Genomic DNA, 5,267 nt, shown 5'->3' on the forward strand with positions numbered 1-5,267 from the left:
CCCCAATGACAGAAGTTTACCTATGTAACAAACCTAAACATGTACACCAGAACTTAAAATAAAACTTTAAAAAAGAGTCCAGGAACAGTGGATCATGACTGTAATCCCAGCACCTTGGGAGGCATAGACCAGCAGATCACTCAAAGTCACAAGTTCAAGACCAGCCTGGCCAACATGGTGAAACCCCGTGTCTGCTAAAAATACAAAAATTAGCCAGGTGTGGTGGCATTGGTCTGTAGTCATGGGAGTCATGGGAGTCACAGCTACTTGGGAGAATGAGGCAGAAGAATCGCTCGGACCCAAGAGGTGGAAGTCGCAGGCAGTGAAGATCACAACACTGCACTCCAGCCTGAGCAACAGAGCAAGACTTTATCTCAAAAATAAAATTAAAAAGAAAAAAATAGAATATGATATTTATACATAATGGAGTACTACTCAGCTATAAAAATAATGAGATTCAGTTATTTGCAACAATTTGGGTGGAACTAGAGATCGTTTTATTAAGTAAAATAATCTAGGTGCAGAAAGACAAGTATCACATGTTCTTTCTTATTTCTGGGATCTAAAAATCAAAACAACTGAAACCATGGAGATAGTGTGAGAATGGTTGTCAGAGGCTGGTAAGAATAATGAGAAGGTAGAGGGGAAGGAGGGGATGATTGATGGAACAAAATAATTGTTACAATTAATGAATATGGCCTAATATTTGATAGCACAACAGGGTGACGATAGTAAATAATAATTTATTTTTACATTTTAAAATGGCTAAAGTAATATACTTGGATTGTTTGTAGCACAAAGAATAAATGCTTAAAGGGATGAATACTCCATCTTCCATGATGTGATTTTTATGCCTTGCATGCCTGAGTCAAAGTATCTCATGTGCCCTGTAAATATAAACACCTACTACGTACCCAGAAAACTAAAAGTTTAACATTTTTTAAAAGTCTCATTTGTGTATTTTTGATTTTGTCACTTGTCATAAATTCTTAGTTAAATTTTTTTTGCCAAAGTCTATGTCTAGATGAGATTTTTAAAGTTTTTTTCTAGTATTTTTATAGTTACCAGTTTTTTGTTTGTTTGCTGTTTTTGTTTTACTGAGACAGAGCCTCACTCTGTGGCCCAGACTGAAGCACAATGGCACAATCATAGCTCACTGCAGCATTGAAGTACTGATCTGAAGCAATTCCTCCACTTCAACTTCCCAAGTAGTCAGGACTACATGTGCACACCACCACGCCTAGCTAATTTTTATTTTATTTTATTATTTTATTTTGCAGAGATTGAGTCTCAGTATGTTGTTGAGGCTGATCTCAAACTCCTGGCCTCAAGCAATGTTTCCACGACAGCCTCCCAAAGTGCTGGGTTTACATGTGTTAGTGAACTCACCTGGCCTAGTTTCAGGTCTTAAATTCATGTCTTGAATACATCTTGAATTGATTTTTGAATATGGTGAGAGATATGGGTCTAGTTTTATTCTTCTGATAGTGGCAATCAATTTTTTTTCATTATTTATTAAAAATGATGTCCTTTACCTGTGGACATTTTTGTGGATTTGCCAAAAATCAGTTGGGTATGTGGCTGTATTTTGGAGCTCTCTATTCTTTCATCTTGACCTATGTGTCTCGTTCTATACCAGTACCATGATGTTCTGTTTACTACAGCATTGTAGTAAAATTTGAAGTCCAACAATGTGATGGACTTCAGATGGAGCTGGAGGACATTATTCTTAGCAAACTAGTACAGAAACTGAAAACCATATATCATATATTCTTCCCTATAAGTGAGAGAACCCCATTTCTCCATGCTTGTTCTTTATTCTTTGAATTGCTTTAAATATTCTTTTTGATTCCATATCAAATTTAGAATTGTTTTTCTTATTCTGTGAAAAATGACATTGGCATTTTGATAGAAATTTTATTGAACCTGTATATTGCTTTGGACAGCAGAAGAATAACATTTTAAAAGGGCCCTTAGACCTTTCACCAAGATAAACTTTATTCTGGGCCATAAAATGTATCTCAAGGTTTTTAAATAAATTTATACAGAGTATGTTTTCTGAACACAATGGAATAAAACTAGAAATCAAAAACAGAGGCAAGAGAACAGTCTCTAATTACATAAAAATTAACATACATCACATAATTTACAAACACACATCAGTAGCATGAAAGAGGAAGTCACAAAGGAAATAAAAATATAAACATTGAAGAACAACAACATATCAAATTATGGAAAATGTAGGTAAGTCAGTGCTGAGAGGGAAATTTATAGCACTGAATGCTTACATTGCAATCACAGAATCCTTTGAAATATTCACTCAACTTATTACCTCAATAAACCAAAATAAATCTAAAGCAAGCAGAAGGAAATGAATAATGACGATAACAGAAAAGAGTAATATGTGATGTAGAAAAAATGTGATAAAATTAAAAAAAAAAAGCTAATAGTTTGAAAGCATCAATGATACTCATAAACTTCTAGCAAGGCTGACAAAAAAGGAAGGAAAAATAAATCACTAATATCAGGAATAAAATAGAAGATATCATTAGAGATCCTGCAGCCACAGTGAAAAAGGAATACTATGAACAAAATTCTTATTTATTTTGTAAGTCAGAAAATATGCATCAATTCCCCTTAAACCACTTATCACCAAAAAAACAAGGTAAAATAGACAATGAAAATAGACTGATGACTATAAAATAAATTAATCATTAAAAATCTTGTGAAAATCGCTTTTCAGTCGGGCGCTGAGAGGGTTTATCGGATCATGTCTGGTGGCTCCGCAGATTATAACAGAGAACGTGGCGGCCCAGAGGGAATGGACCCCGATGGTGTCATCGAGAGCAACTGGAATGAGATTGTTGATAACTTTGATGATATGAATTTAAAGGAGTCTCTTCTTCGGGGCATCTATGCTTACGGTTTTGAGAAGCCTTCCTCTATTCAGCAGAGAGCTATTATTCCCTGTATTAAAGATCCAAAAGATAATTCTGGCACTTGGAGACTATATGAGAACAACTTGCCATGCCTGCATTGGTGGAACAAATGTTCAAAATGAAATGCAAAAACTGCAAGCTGAAGTACCACATATTGTTGTTGGTACACCTGGGAGAGGGTTTGATATGTTAAACAGATGATATCTTTCTCCAAAATGGATCAAAATGTTTGTTTTGGATGAAGCAGATGAAATGTTGAGTCGTGGGTTTAAGGATCAAATCTATGAGATTTTCCAAAAACTAAATACAAGTATTCAGGTTGTGTTGCTTTCTGCCACAATGCCAACTGATGAGTTGAAAGCGACCAAAAAATTCATGAGAGATCCAATTCAAATTCTGGTGAAAAAGGAAGAATTGACCCTTGAAGGAATCAAACAGTTTTATATTAATGTTGAGAGAGAGGAATGGAAGTTGGATACACTTTGTGACTTGTATGAGACACTGCCCATTAGGCAGGCTGTTATTTTTCTCAATACAAGGCACAAGGTGGACTGGCTGAGAAAATGCATGCTAGAGACTTCACAGTTTCTGCTCTACATGGTGACACGGACCAGAAGGGGAGAGATGTTATCATGAGGGAATTCCGATCAGGATCAAGCTGTGTTCTGATAACTACTGACTTGTTGGCTCATGGGATTAATGTGCAACAAGTGTCTTTGGTTATAAATTATGATCTACCTACCCATCGTGAAAACTACATTCACAGGAGTCGATAGCAGCAGTTGATGACGAGATGGCACTCAAAAACGGCGTTGACGTAATTTAGGACATGGAATCATAAGAGAAACAGCACACTGTTTGAATAAAGAAATTGGCAGAGGGGGTCGATTTGGGAGGAAAGGTGTGGCTATAAACTTTGTTACCGAAGAAGTCAAGAGGATTCTTCGTGACATTGAGACTTTCTACAATACTACAGTGGAGGAGATGCCCATGAATATGGCTGATCTTACTTAATTCCTGGGATGAGAGTTTTGGATGCAGTGCTCGCTGTTGCTGAATAGGCGATGGCAACATGCATTGTGCTTCTTTCTTTGGGAATATTTGAATCTTGTCTCAATGCTCATAATGGATCCGAAATACAGATTTTGATAGCAAAGTGACATTAGTTGTGAGCTCTTGTGAGGAAAGTCATTGGCTTTATCCTCTTTAGAGTTAGACTGTTGGGGTGGGTATAAAAGATGGGAGTCTGTAAAATCTTTCTTTCTTAGAAATTTATTTCCTGGTTCTGTAGAAATGGTTGTATTAGATGTTCTCTATCATTTAATAATATACTTGTAGACTAAAAGATATAAGTGCTGTATAAAATCAGCCAATTATGTTAAACTAGCATAACTGCCTTTGTTGTGTTTGTCATTAGCCTGAGTAGAAAGACCTTTAAAATTTTTTTAGAAAACATTTGACTGCATTTTGTTTGGTATTGTATTTATTCAATAAAGTATTTAATTAGTGCCAAGTGTGAACTGGACCCTGTTGCTAAGCCCCAAGCAAGCAATCATCCTAGGTAGAGTTTAATCCCCAGTAAAATTGCCATATTGTGTATGTCTTAATGAAGTTTGAATGTTAAATAAATTGTATATTCACTTAAAAAAAATCTTGTGAAAATCTAACTTATAGGTCCATATTATTCAAGCGTAGCATCACAAAATTATTTTAAAAAATTTTTATAATCTATTCCAGAAATAGAAGAAGATGAAACACTTTCAAATTCACTTTATGAGGCCAGTGTTAACCTGATACCAAGGCCTGACAAAGACGTATAATATGGTTTGGCTATGTCCCCAGGCAAATATCATCTTGAACTGTAGTTCCCATAATCTTCATGTGTCATAGGAGGCACCCAGTCAAAGGTAATTGAATCCTGGGGACAGATACCTTCATGCTGTTCTTGTGATAATAAGTCCTCATGAGATCTGATGGTTTTATAAGGGGCTTTTCTCTCTTTACTGTGCACTTCTCTTGACTGCCACCATGTGAAGAAGGACATGTTTTTTTCCCCTTCCATCATGATTGTAACTTTCTTGAGCCTCCCCAGCCCTGTGGAACTGTGAGTCAATTAAATCTCTTTTCTTTATAAATTACCCAGACATAAGTATGCCTTTACTAGCAGCAAAACAAAGAACTAATACAGTAAATTGGGTAACAGGAAGAGATTGGAACAGTTTGTAGGGCTCAGAAGACAGAAAGATGTGGGAAAGTTTGGAACATCCTAGAGACTTGTTGAATGGCTTTGACTAAAATGCTGATAGTGATATGGGCAATGAAGTCCAG

General features: G+C 36.0%; 1 pseudogene across 1 annotated transcript; it reads left to right on the forward strand.

The window, feature by feature from the left end:
- Positions 1-2,740: 2,740 nt before the first annotated feature.
- On the forward strand, positions 2,741-4,449 carry LOC108285637 (annotated as a pseudogene). Its single transcript, XR_001817663.2, has 2 exons — positions 2,741-3,707; positions 3,808-4,449. The product of XR_001817663.2 is annotated as a eukaryotic initiation factor 4A-II-like (transcript).
- The last annotated feature ends 818 nt before the right edge of the window (positions 4,450-5,267 follow it).

Source organism: Cebus imitator, unplaced genomic scaffold (assembly GCF_001604975.1).
Source record: "Cebus imitator isolate Cc_AM_T3 unplaced genomic scaffold, Cebus_imitator-1.0 Scaffold305, whole genome shotgun sequence".
Lineage (NCBI taxonomy): Eukaryota > Metazoa > Chordata > Mammalia > Primates > Cebidae > Cebus > Cebus imitator.